The sequence below is a fragment of the Canis lupus genome, chromosome 13 (genome assembly GCF_003254725.2).
Source record: "Canis lupus dingo isolate Sandy chromosome 13, ASM325472v2, whole genome shotgun sequence".
Lineage (NCBI taxonomy): Eukaryota > Metazoa > Chordata > Mammalia > Carnivora > Canidae > Canis > Canis lupus.
The window spans coordinates 33,198,829-33,212,648 of record NC_064255.1 but is presented as its reverse complement, the minus strand read 5'-3'; positions in this window follow the sequence as shown (position 1 = coordinate 33,212,648).

Below are 13,820 nucleotides of genomic sequence, written 5' to 3'. Positions count from 1 at the left end.
GACCCAGCCAGCCCAGTAGGATCATCCCCTTGGGGGACAACTGACTCCCAAGGCAAGAGTCCTTGGAGCCACTGAAGGAGCCCCAATCACATTGACTAAGACAGAGGACAGAACTTCGGATCCAGTGAAGAATTTGAGTTCACTTTGTGATTCAAAGGAGAGACTAAATCATGTAATCAAGGACAGATTTAGGGTTTATAGAGGAGAATGGTGCTCTAGGGTATGTACATACCTACGATCTCACCATGAGCAAATTTAGTCTGAGACAGGCAAACAAAAACCAGGTCTTACACGAACACATTACAAGGATTAGTTTGAAAGGGTCACAGAACAGAGAAGACTGCATCTTAATGGATGAAGACTTTTATTCCTGGCAGCTTTATTGGACTCCAGCCATCTGAGGCCAGTTGCTGAAGCAGTGACCAGCCTAAAGAACTTCTGTACTATACACAGTAGCATCAATGCAATGGGAAATTGGAAACATAGCTTTGGATCATGCATGTACTGAATTTGGATAAAGGGACGTCAGATTTTACCATTATCAACTGATATTAGTCATTGAGACAGATTTTTTTCCTCTGGTCTCTTTTAAGACAGACAAATAAGAACACAGCCTGGAGAATCATAATCCTGGCTGACCTCACAATCAATACCTATCTGCAGTTGACAGAGCAATCTTCTGGAGATGAGAAATAATAATAAAAAAATCTTAAAATTTAAATTCCATTTGCTCAGTGCTATCCAGGTGTGGTTGTCATTTTGTTTCATTGGTCCAGAGATTTATCAAATCCTAATTTGGCACCATAACTTCTGTCATCCATCCCGCACATCCCTTCTCTGGGGAGACTGCAAATTCTTCCAAACTGGGTCTTCGTGCACCTGTAGAACTGCTAAGCTAGAAAGTAGCTATAAAACCCACTGTGTTTTAAACCTCTCGTTTTGAAGATATGAAAACCCAGGGAATTGCAAGGGTGAAGATGTCTATCATATGCAAATTTCCAAGTGCTCCGAAGTAAAATCAAAGGAAGAAAGACAGATGTGGTCCTGAGGTTAGGACACTTAGCCACATGCTAGCTTCTGAATGCTCTCAAAGCTCCTGCCAGATTTCTCCCACAAGTGGGGTAAAGAAACACAGATGTTGGTCAAGGCCAAGCTTCTGGGACAATGGAGCTAGACAAAGCTAGATAAAATTTAAAATCACTTGCATTTTTATGGCAGATTATGTAGAATAATGGTGTTGCCTCCTTTTTTCCAAAAGGATGTGGCAATAAGGCTGGAGCCTCCTTCTGGCTGGGAGATGTAGCTTCTTCATCCTTGTAAGTCAAAGCAGGAACAGTTGGGCTTAGAGAGAGGGAAATGGGAATAAAGGTTGGCCTTTTTCTAGTTCAGGCCAAATATATCCCCATAGTTCATTCATAGTTCAGATGACCCCACTGAATTCACAATTGTACGCTATCGAACACTGAGTTGGAAATTACTTATTTTAAAGGGATTTTGTCTGGTCTAGCTGTCTCTAAGCACACATCTGTGTTAGCCAGGCTGGTGGTTGTGACCATGCTAAGTAGGTGGCAGGTTCACTACCAACAAACCCCTTCCTTTCAAGGTTCCTGAAAGGAACCTTTGCTGACCTCCCTATGCCCCAGACACTTTAATCTCATCCCTGTCCTCTCCCCTAGCAAGATGCTAGATCTCCTCCACCCTTTAATAAATATTTGCATCTTCTCATCCTGGCTTATCATTTGGAGGGTAAAACATTATAATATTGTTGCTTATAGTACTGAATAAGTATTTGATCTTTGTTCCAGTTCCTGGCACAGAGTTCCTAAAACCCCTGGAATTTCCTAAGTATGGAAAGTAGTAAAGACATATTATGTTATGTTAATGAAGTGACTTTTGGAAGCACCTAAGGATGGAGAGCCGGTTGCCAGTGGAGTCAGTCCTGTGACTAGAGGGTTAGAACTTCCACCCCTTGACCTCCAGGAGGAGAGGAGCTGGGGATTGAGTTAAATCAACAATGGCCAACACCCCATGTATCTCTTCATCTGGCATTATTCATATCTTTACTATCTTTTATAATAAATCGGGAATCTAGTGACTAAACAGGTTCCATGAGTCTTGTTAGTCACTCTAGCAAATTAACACAACCCAAGAAGGGGGTTATGGGAACTTCCAAACTATAGCCAGTTGGTCAAAAGCCCTGGAAGCAACCTGGTCTTGAAATTGGCATCTCAAGTGAGGGCAGTCTTATAGGATTCAGCCCTGAACCTGTGGAATCCGATGCATCTCTAGGTAGGCACTATCAGAATTGAGTTGAATTATAGTACACCCAGATGGTGTCAGAGAACTGCTTGGTAGTGTGGGAAACACACCTCTCCACCTCCAACATACACACACACACACACACACACACACATTGGAGATCAGATTCAGAATTTTTCATTCATGGAAACATGCATCCACATTATCGATATGATGGAAATCCCACATCATTTCTCATAGACCCTCATAGCTTTCTTGAGAATATGTCCCATATCAGACTAATAACAGTTCATGGCTCTCCACAGTAAGGAGAATTTAACATGAAGTTATATGAAGAGGTGTAAAGAACAAAATATAAGAAATCTTCAAATGATAAATTCCATCTGTACCTTTCTCCAAAATGAAGAATCAAGCAATCAAAGAAAATCCTTAGAAACCAAAAGTAAAGGAATACATTCAGTCTTTTGAATGGCTCTTCCCCAATCACAGACACAGAGGGCAAGTGAGTCTCCCTGGCTTTGACCTGGAATGTCCCTCGGAGGTGCAGTCACACATGGTAAGACGTGCATGCAATCTGCTTTCTCATGTATCCCAGAGCTTTGCTCACAGATTGTCACCATCTCTTGCATGCCCAGCTCTCCTTCTCGCAGCTCTGTTCTCTGCTCCATCAATTTCTTTGAAGGTGACATTGATAGCTTCATTTCAATATCCAGGAGACTTTTTACAAAGGGAAAAAATAATAACCAATTTCTATGTCTGTTTCCACGTGATTGCAATGCCTCCCCCTCATTTTTCTTCCTTATACTTTGCTCATTTTTGAAAATGTCTTGCAAGAGATTCAGGAACACATATCTTAAACTCAAGAAAACCAAACCAATGTTCTATTCTGACAATATGAATGAAACTAAGAAGCAGGAACAACCCACATGTACTCAGCAGTCCAGGAGGTAGGTTTGGGAACTATATATTTTTAAGCTCAGACGATGGAAAGGAAATAATCTTGGGAGAGAAAGAAATAAAACACTCACATGTGTGCATCATCTTTTCAATTGCTGAAACCCCAGTTACTCTCAATGTGGCCAGAAAAGTACCTTTAATCTGCCAGGCTGCACTTGTATTTGTTTCTTGTGGGAAATACTGAATGAAGAGATGGTGAAGAGTCTGTATCCTCTTAGATTCCTATCCCTGCTATGAACACAAACCCAGGGGTTATGCTATAAAAGACACAAGACCAAGCCTCTTTGGGATGTCCTTCAACAGAAGAAAGCGAAAAATTTTTCAGCTCACAATCTTTAAATAGTCAAATAAATATAATGTCTATGCTTAGAAATCTTAGATTTGTTCTTCACTTTGAAAGACATCATTCCATTCTTTTCTGGCTTACATCTTCCTCGTTGCTGCAAGGTCAGCCATCAGCATTACTGTTGCTCTAATAAATATAATGTGTTTTTTTCTCCAGCTGATTTAATGATTTTTCTTATTGTATATAATTTGGTAAGTTTGGATGTGCCTCAATAGGGTTTTTCTTGCTGTTTTCTTTTTAAGATGTGTGTATTGATTTTAGAGGTGAGGGGCAGCAGGAGAGGGAGAGAGAATCTTAAGCAGACTCCTCACTGAGTGAGGAGCCTGACACAGGGCTCAATCTCATGACCCCGAGATCATGACTTTGACTTGAGTCAAAACCAAGAGTCTGATGCTTAAACAACTGATCCACCCTGGGGCCCCTTCTTTATGTTTTTGAGCATGGAGTTTATCAAGCTTCTTAAATTTGTGGGTTGATATTTTTCATCACTTTTGAACATTCCTGGATATTATTTCTGCAAAGTTTACTTCTAACATATATTCCACATCAACATGAGAACTGTGTCCCACATGTCTCTTAAGCTCTTCTGTGTTCTTCCTTTTATTTTTTCCCCCTTTCTGTGTTTGCTTGGATAGTATCAATGAGTGGGAAATATCAGAAAGGGAGGCAGAACGTGAAAGACTCCTAACTCTGGGAAATGAATGGGTGGTGGAAGGGGAGGTGGGCGGGGGTGGGGGTGATTGGGTGACGGGCACTGAAGTGGGCACTTGATGGGATGAGCACTGGGTGTTATTCTATATGTTGGCAAATTGAACACCAATAAATATATATATATATATATATATATATATATATATATATATATATATATGATTGTTTCAATTGATCTTTCTTTGTCTTTCCATTCAATGAGTTTTTTATTTTTGGTTTTGTAGTTTTGGGATCTAGAATACCTATTTGAATTTTCTCTTAAAATATTATTTGTCTGTTATTGTCTCATTTTTCAGAGCTGTTTTAAAATCCTTTTGTGCCATTCAGTGGGCCATAAGTGGATCTGCCTTTGTGTCCTTTTTTCCTTGGTTATCAGTTACATTTTTCTGCTTCCACACAAATATATATACATCTGGCATGGTATATACGAGAAACATATTGGTCAGAATTAATGTTATTTGCAGTCATAGTTTGCTCTCTTCCCAGATAAATTAGGGGCTGCTCAGGAACAGAGCTGAGTCAAGATTGATTCTCAATTTTCGGGAGTCTCAAGTGTGTGCCTCTTTTAACCCAGCCCCTTCTTCAAGCACCATCCACTCTGGGTTTTTGTTTGAGAGTACTGCCTGCCTCTATCTTAAATCCTAATAATTCTGTGGTTCAGAGATTTTGATTTCATCTTCTTATTCCTCTACTGCATGCAGGATCCAATTCTGACAAAGTTCCTCAGGGCAGGATCTGCATGAGCTTACTGTGGGTTCCTCCTTCTGGTGGGACATTATTCTCCTAGGTAATCTGTGATCTCACTCTGAATTCCCAGCCCAGGCCCAAGCTTGCTGGCAGCTGTAAAACATGATGAGGGTGTTTTGGCTCTGCTTGGTCAAGGTAGCAATTGCTGTCCTTAGGACCCCCACTGGCTGAGCTCTGTCATGCAGAGTCCCTTACCTCTGTAAGCCCAGAGTCAGAGTCAGCATGTGTCCCCATGAAAGAAAAGCACAGGAGGTCTTAGCTCTGGAATTTTAGTTCATACAGTCTATTTCCATAAGTATCCAATCATTATAAACATGCACATTTAATCATTTATCCGTCTTCCTATATATTTATCTCTGGTGGTTGCAGTGTGAGTGACAGCCAGCCACAGTTAGTCTACCCACTCAGAAATAGGGGTGTGGAAAGCTGGATCTGAATCCCAACTCATGCACTTGTCAGCACTGTGAACAATTCTGGACAAGCACTTCTCTCTGAGTGTCAGTCTTTTCATACAGAAAGTGAGGCTGGTATTGCATAAAATGTGTGACCTCTGTCTAGAAGGTACACTATCATGTTTCATATTTCCAACCTACAAGTTTTCATCTTTCTCCCACAAGATTTTTGACCTTTTATTATTAATCCAACAATGACATGTGTTTAGGTTTGCTTTCTTTTGTAACAAATTCTCTTTGTGTCACCTGCTACATTGTGGTGAAAGATTGTGAGCTTCTGGGCATGATATTCATAGGGTGTAAAATATGAAACTGCGCCGAGGAGCAATGTTCTGGAGCACAAGCATCAAACCAACAGAGACTTGACTCATTCAAATGGAACAGCTGCCTGTAGACCATCCAAGGGGAAGTCAAGGTCAAAACAAACCAGAGAAATCATCACGTGTCATTCCCTAACAACACAAGCCTGGTGTCATTGTATAGATTGAGCATATAGCACATACTAATGGGGAGAGGCTGCATTTGAAGGGAAGGGAAAGGAGGATAGAGGAAGAGGGGCAAATAGTGAGGTGGTGTAACAAACAAATGAGCAGGAGAGGATAGGAAGCAAAGCCTGAAAGATAGGCTGGGACACAAGGACACCCATGGGAAAAGGCACAGAAAATCAAGGTCAATACATTTGCAGTGAGGGAGATAATCTGACAAGAGATGGACGGAGAAATAAGGAGACTGAGTGAAAAAGCTTATCAAGTTGTAAAAAGAACAGGAGAGCTGTGCTCTGAGAGAGGGGCAGGGAGAGACCAGGACTAACTGAACATAAAGAGTTTAGCAGGATAAGGGGACAGGAAACAAGGGGAGACAGTCTTGGAGAGCTAAGGTCTCTAGGAAGAGACTGAATGGAAGCCAAATGCAGATGCAGAGAGAACGGAGAGATGGCTGGAGAAAAGGCAGGTGAGAAGTGCAGGAAAACCCAGGAAAATACGGTGAAACATAACATTCAATTCAATTAAACAACTGCAGTGGGCTGCACACCTGGCAAACTTGAGCTGAAGTAATTCACCCCAAGAGTGTGCAATGGCATCTACTGTTTTCTCTCGATTTTCTAAAGGTTGAAACTATGCCCAAGGCCGTGGGGTTGGTGGTTAAGCTGGAAATCCATTCCAGGTTGGTGTGTCTCTAAAGATCATGTCTTTTCCACTCTGTCAAGCACAGTGATAGGAGCGGGCACAGTAAAAAGGGGATGGCTGTTCAAAGGGATGAAGGATGGAGACAGAGGGGCCTCTGATAGAGGGCTGTGGCCTCAAGGCTCTCTTTGTCAAGACCGCAAGTTGTCTTGCTCTAAAACAAATTAAGTTTGCCAGGTTGATTTACCCAGTGTGGGACTGTCTCTAAAGCAAATCACGATCTCCTGGTGTTACATCACCCTGATTTAGGAAGGTGGACAACCTAACTTACTCAAGCAAGTTGGAGATATAGTTTCTGTTTTCCAGTGGTAGCTTGATGTCAGAGAGAATCTGAGCCTTTCGAGGAGGCTGCCCTGGCTTCCTGGGCTGCCTCCTAGAGAAAGCCAGGCTGTTTGCCCCAGGGACGTGCATCTATCAAGAAAAAAACAGGGGAACATTACAAAACAGGATTGGAGCAAGTGCAGGTTAAGTGCATATCACAAACACATACAGGGGAAATCAGAGCCGCGCTGTGATCCAAGGGGCTCTGAAGAAGTGCTGTGTGCAGAATGGCCCTGTTGGAAAGGGATCTCAGAATAACCAGAGGTGCAAACAATCTTGTCTTTCCTGATCTCTAATTCTGGTCATCTCCATCCTTCTGCAGTTATCACCTAGGGACAGCCTTGTGCTCTTCTGTCTCATCACGCATGTGTCTCCTGGATGCATCCTCTTACAGGCTACTGCGCCACCCCATTCTGTGGCTTGTGAGCCATTTGCTGCCCACTTGCTAGCATGACTGTGAAGACTATTCACGATTAGCCTTGAAGAAGAAAAAAATCTACCTTGATCTCCAGTACCTTCCTTTGCTGCATTTTAAGCTTGAAATATGTTTTCATTTTCCCCCGGCCATGAACATGTCTTAGGATAGTTAACTTCACAGATAGGAGGGTTTTGCTGCAGCCTGGAGTTGTCTGGCACTGGGCTTTAGAGATGAACTTGAGTGAGGATAAGAGGCACTGCAGACTGGCCACAGGTAAGGGCTCCGGATAGTAAGCTGTTCTCTGCTAATCTGAAGTCCCTAACTCTCTAGGGGCAAGAAAGGCCAAGCATCTCCAGGGCTTCCTCTGTGGATGCATAGGTACCCTGGTCAAACCTTCACCTGCATGCAGACGTGGCACATGGCTCTTGGGCTCAGGGCCTGAAATACAAAGTGAAATGAACACAGAGCACATTCCAAGGTCTTGACTGTTGATAATCAGGTGTCATTTCCTTGCATGCACGACACATGCAATTAGAAAGCAGAGTACCAGACCACCTTCTGGATTTACCTCTGTGTCTCACTGTCTTGTGCATCCTCGGAGAAGTCCCTTCGATTCTCGAGGACTCAATCATTACATCTGGGAAAAATAAAAAGCTAAGTTAGAATGAGTCTTCAAAATTTCTTTCACACTTACCAGTGATCCTGTGATTTTTTTTCTAGCATAGAACGTAGCCCTATGAAAATATAATTCACTTTGTCACTAACTTGTCAGAACGCTATTGGATAAGTCAGTTATGTCCTTTCTCTAGGACTCAGTTGTCTCAGCTGGACTAAATTAGGTGCAAACTGGTAGCTCAGGGCCCCAAATCCTGTTGAATATATATGTATTTTATTTAGTCCTGTCACTATGTGTGTGTGTGTGTGTGTGTACGTGTGTGATGGCATTCAAATACCAAGTATTGTTAAACTATTTATAAATATTTATAAAAGTTGGGGATCCCTGGGTGGCTCAGTGGTTTAGTGCCATCTGCAGCCTGGGGCTTGATCCTGGAGACCCGGGATCGAGTCCCGCAGCAGGGTCCCTGCATGAAGCCTGCTTCTCCCTCTGCCTGTGTCTCTGCCTATCTCTCTCTCTGTCTCTCTCTCTCTCTCTTTCTCTCTGTCTCTCATGAATAAATAAATAAAATCTTTTAAAAATATAATTATAAAAGTTATCTGTAAAAGAGGATATCATGAGGAGTCAGTGGACCTGGTAACACTGGGTCAGCCGCCCCTCCTGGAGCATCAGATCCTGGATGCGAGCAGCTGCTTTCTTTTGACCTGGTTTGTGTTTTCCGGGCTGCCTCCTCCTTGTGATGCATTATTACTCATTAATATCATCTGCCCAGCCCCTAAAGCTTCTGAGTTTCTGCTTGTTGAGATAATTTCTAGGATCCTTTCAACTTTAAAATTGTGTGATTCCAAGCATAAGACGTGACCTCTGCTCTCCAGAATGTATTTTCAATCAATCAAGAAAATGATTGGGAATATAATGGGTCTAAGGATCATGGGGGGTGTTTTCCTGATTATCTGCCAAATTATTATTTTTCTCCTCTCTTTGTATTTTTTTTCATGAAGGCTGCCTGCATCAACTCCCCTTGACATTAATTCTATTGTTCGTGTGCATATGACAGGTACATAAAACTGACACTACAAAATCCTTACAAGGGATTTCTTTATCACAGCCAAAGTTAAGAGGTCTGCTAATTGTTAATGCTAATAAAAGTAACTGCTATTACTTGGCTTTTAAAATATAATTACATGACAGGAATGCTCTGCTTCATTTTCCTCACACAGCCCATGTAATCACCATGTAACAAAATTAGCGATGGAAGAGGCTTCAGTAAAAAGGCAGACTTATCCATTTAAGAGATGGGAAGTGTCCGAGATTAAAAAAAAAAAAAATCATTGCAAACTTTTTAGTGGATCCAGGAAGAAATTAAAGCACAGCCAGAGGGATTTTTTTTTTTTTTTAAGTATGAGTCAGATGAGGTAACTCCACCTTTGGAACCCTGCAAAGGTTTCCCATCTGTGATAATGTCACCTTGCCCTGTGCGACCTTCACAACCTCACGCCTTGCCCCATGTCTCAGGTTCTCAATGGCTTCCTCATCTCACATTGCCCCAGCCGCCTGGGCTTTGTTCCCCGTTTCCTTCCTTGAAGCTTCCAGGCATGCTTTTACACAGAATTTTCACATTTCACATTTCACATTTCCCTCTACCTGACACACTCCTCTTCTAGATATATATGCACTGGCCACTTCTTCACCTCCATCAGCTGTGAGCTCAGGAGGCCCCTGCTCCATGGGTCCTTTTCAGACCTCCTTAGGACGCTGAGACACCACCCTGCAGGTGCTCCTACGTCCTTTCCTGCTCTTGGCACACACCACTAGCTGGCACACTGGGCATCACACCATGTGTTTACTATCTGTCTTCATCCACAAACAGGTGCACCCCTGAAGACAACTGTTTTTGTCTGGTGTGTTCAATGATGCATCTCCAGGAACTAAGAATAGAGTCTGGTGTATTGTAAGCATTTACTAAGTATTGGTGGAATATCGAATAATTGTGCATTTATCTACACAAATGATTTGTGTAGATAAAAAAGATTCCAAAAAAGATTTGAAATGGCATCAAACATTAAGTCATGCATATGTCTTGTCAATGGTGAAGGATAAAAACTGGATTTGACCTTGAACTTGAGTGCAAAAACAATCTTATGGCATCTTCTTTAAGATTCACCTTATTTTAACACTTTAGGTCACTTCTCAGAAAGTGGAGGCCCACTGTGACCTGCTGGTCCCACCCAGAGAGCAACCTCCGTCTCTCCCACCACCCCTCCCGGTTCCTGAAGGGACGCTTGGAAGCTGGTGAGTCCCCATTTATCCCTCTGTCCCCTATCTGTGCACTGAGCCCCGTGGACTACATCGCGTGGCTCCTTTCCCCCTGATATTCAGGAGGGTCTTCAAAGGGGTACATCCAATGAGGAAAGAGCAGAGGGACTTCAGGCTGGCCCTCTGTGTCTACAGTCTGGTGGGCAGCTCCTTTACAAGACTTAGCTTCCATCCAGGCTCCTATAATGATCCTCCTCCCCTGTGGCCTTTCAGACTGAAGGGGGCAATGATTTTCTCTCGCCAGCACCTCAGCGTGACCTGCTCATTCCTTCATCCAGCCTCACCTCTTAAAGAGTCCCTAAGTATCTCCTCAGGAACCCCAGTGGAGTGTGCCTCCTATCTCTCCTGTCCATCTGCATCCTGTCTGTCTGCCAGTCTTTCCTCTTGTTTCCTGCCTAATCCAACACTTTCTTAAGGAGGAAGAGTCAAACTCAATGTGGACTGCCAGGGTTCACAATCCCACACACAAATCATTGGTCTTTCCCAACATGGAAGATTTCTCTTCGTTTGTCCAAAACATGTCTTGAATGCCTACTGTGTGCTAGATGTTAAGGCAAAAACCTTGCTATGAAAAATGCATGTTTTCTAGTGTGGACAGATACCACGGACATCACTGGTGTGGTTGTTAAGGGTGGAATATCACAGGAGTGTGGAAGCATTCTGTGAACCCCACCCCACACACCCACCCAGAAGAGGGTTTTCAATTTGCCATGGGCATGCCGCATACGATGGAAGATGGTCTTAGGTCTGACAGGTACCCTGGTCACCTCCAACCCCTTGTGTTCTGAGAAACACACAAAACAAAAGAAAAGACTTGAGGGATCCCTGGGTGGCGCAGTGGTTTGGCGCCTGTCTTTGGCCCAGGGCGCGATCCTGGAGACCCGGGATCGAATCCCACATCGGGCTCCCGGTGCATGGAGCCTGCTTCTCCCTCTGCCTGTGTCTCTGCCTCTCTCTCTCTCTCTCTCTCTCTGTGTGTGTGTGAGAGATCATAAATAAATAAATACAAATTTAAAAAAAAAAGAAAGAAAATACTTGAGAATCTTTTGAGGACTTGTTAGAATGAAACTCATCTTTTCCATGAGTTGAAGAAAGGGAAAAAGATCATAATCTTCCCAACAGTGGCAGGTTAGTGTGGATGCTTCTACCTCAACCTTGTTTCTTTTATCAGGATTCACCTGTTACCATGAGATTGATAACATTTGTTAAATCATGTCTCTTGTTAACTCTGTGACCAGTAGTACCTAAGGACAAGGGATATCAAGGCTGCCTTTGCTTAAAAAAACTATAACAAATGCCTAGCATTTCTACCCGGGAACTCCGTGTAAGACACAGACAATCCTAGCCATCACTCTGAACACCCTCCTTCAGCTCTGCTCACAGACAAAGCCAGAAGGAACAATGACCCTGGCATCTGGGGCATGGCCTTCTTGATTTGATGTATCCCTTTGTCTCCACTACTTTCTGCCACTCAGTGTGCTGTGTAAATTCAAGCTTCTCCCACTGTCCTTACTTCATACCCTGCTTGATCCTGCCCCCTTCCAAATCCAGCCTCATCTAATCCTAGCTCTCACTCAACAACCTGCATCAGAGTGACCCAGAACACTTGTCCCCCTGCAACATTTGAGCAAATATTTTCCATTTTGGGCCCCAGGAAGTGTTCACAAGTAAATTTTTGTCTGGGGTCTTATTTTCTGTGTTAATTAGTATAGTTGACATCGGTAGAGTAATTCAGGTGTTCAGTGTGGCAATATGGCTCTGTTCAGTGTCAGATGGCTATAAGCTTTGTTTTGAACAGTCAATCATTTATTGGTAAGTGCATAGTTTCAGTGGCAACGATAAAACCACATGAACAGGAGACAATATCAGGTCAAACAAATAACGCTTTCTAATCATCACAAAATCTGTTGCCATTAGGAAATTCAAAGTTGCTCAGAAGCCACATCTTAAGAAGACAGGTTGTCTTATTAGTCTATATGGAATAGTTCCGTACTACCTGAACTCTGTAGAATCTTGTAGATCATCACCTTCTAACTAAACATGACCTGTTGGCACATAATCATGGCTTGTAAAGAAATCTGGAGGACTGTTGATGAGGATTTTGTCTCCTTGCAAACCAAGTATTCTTACACATATTAGATTTGGATTAGTAGAGCTTTCGGCAATCACAATGTCATCTATTTGGACACCGTGAAAATGTTGGTAAGATTTTCTGCAAAGAAAATGTCTCAATTTTGTATGGAAGGCTCCACTGATGGTCCAATACATAGGGGTACCACCAGTGTCTTCAGAAGCATAATGATATGCATAGCCATAACGAAAAATATAGATAAGTGGGAAGTTTTTTTTTTTTTTTCCCCAGAACACCATAAAGCAAGGTTCTATGTAGATTTTGTCACCACTGGCCATTGATATGTTCTATAATACTTTCAAATTTGAGGATGCTTTGAGACTTCCAGAGAACAAACAAAACAAAAATATCCAAAGCATGTCTCAAAGCCTATGTGGGTGACCTATAATTTCAGGATTCCTCTAGCTCCAAAGAACCCCACAAGACTCTAAGGACATATGCTTTTTAACTTAATGAATATTTCTTATATTTTTCCCTGCAATAATTTGTGTATTTTGCCTCTGTCCACTAGAGAGCTGCTATATTATACTCTCACTACATTGGATTCTGGAGATCTGTCATTGAGAAAACCCCATCCCCTCCCTGTCCACTGTCCATTAGCCTAGGGTAGGGAGAGGGAGTCAGGAGGAGGAGGAGCTAGAGGAGGAAGATGAGAAAACGCTCTTTAGTTCTGGAACCAGGAGACACATTATCTCTCTACCCCTGTAGAGTCTTGGCACCAATGAATGGCTGCCTTTGCTTTCATGAGTTTAAGTTAGAATTATCTCACTTGTTACCAAATTGTTCTGAATAGTACAGTAACAGGAGAGTATTTTTACTCACAGTGTAAGTTAATACCTACCTCTGGGATTATTGTTAGCATGAAAATTTAAAACAGATATCATGAAAGTGTTGGTGAAATATAAAGTCCTAGATAGCCATTACATGGAGTTTTTGTTGGTGTTAATTATGGCTTGGGACTGGCTGACTTAGCAGATGTGTAGATTCCATGTTAATTTAAATAAATAGGGCATCTGGCTAAACTTTTTCTGTATTATTTACCAAATAAAAGGACTAGGCAAGGAAGAAAAGCTTCCCAATCATCATCTTTGTCCTTTCGCTTAGAATCCTGATGCCCATGAACCGAGTTGTATGCCATCTGGCTTCTGGAATTGGGGGGAAAAAAGCTGATCTGTTCAGGATGAGATGTCCCTAAAGCCATGGTTCTTAGGACTGGTTGAGTATCATACTATATTTGTAACTAACAAAATAAATACATTCCTAATGATACTCCGTTTTTGTAGGTCTTGGGTGAGTGGGTCTGCCTTTAAGTTTCTGATTTATTCAGCAAGTATTTATGAGTGGTTCCCTATGTGTCTGACA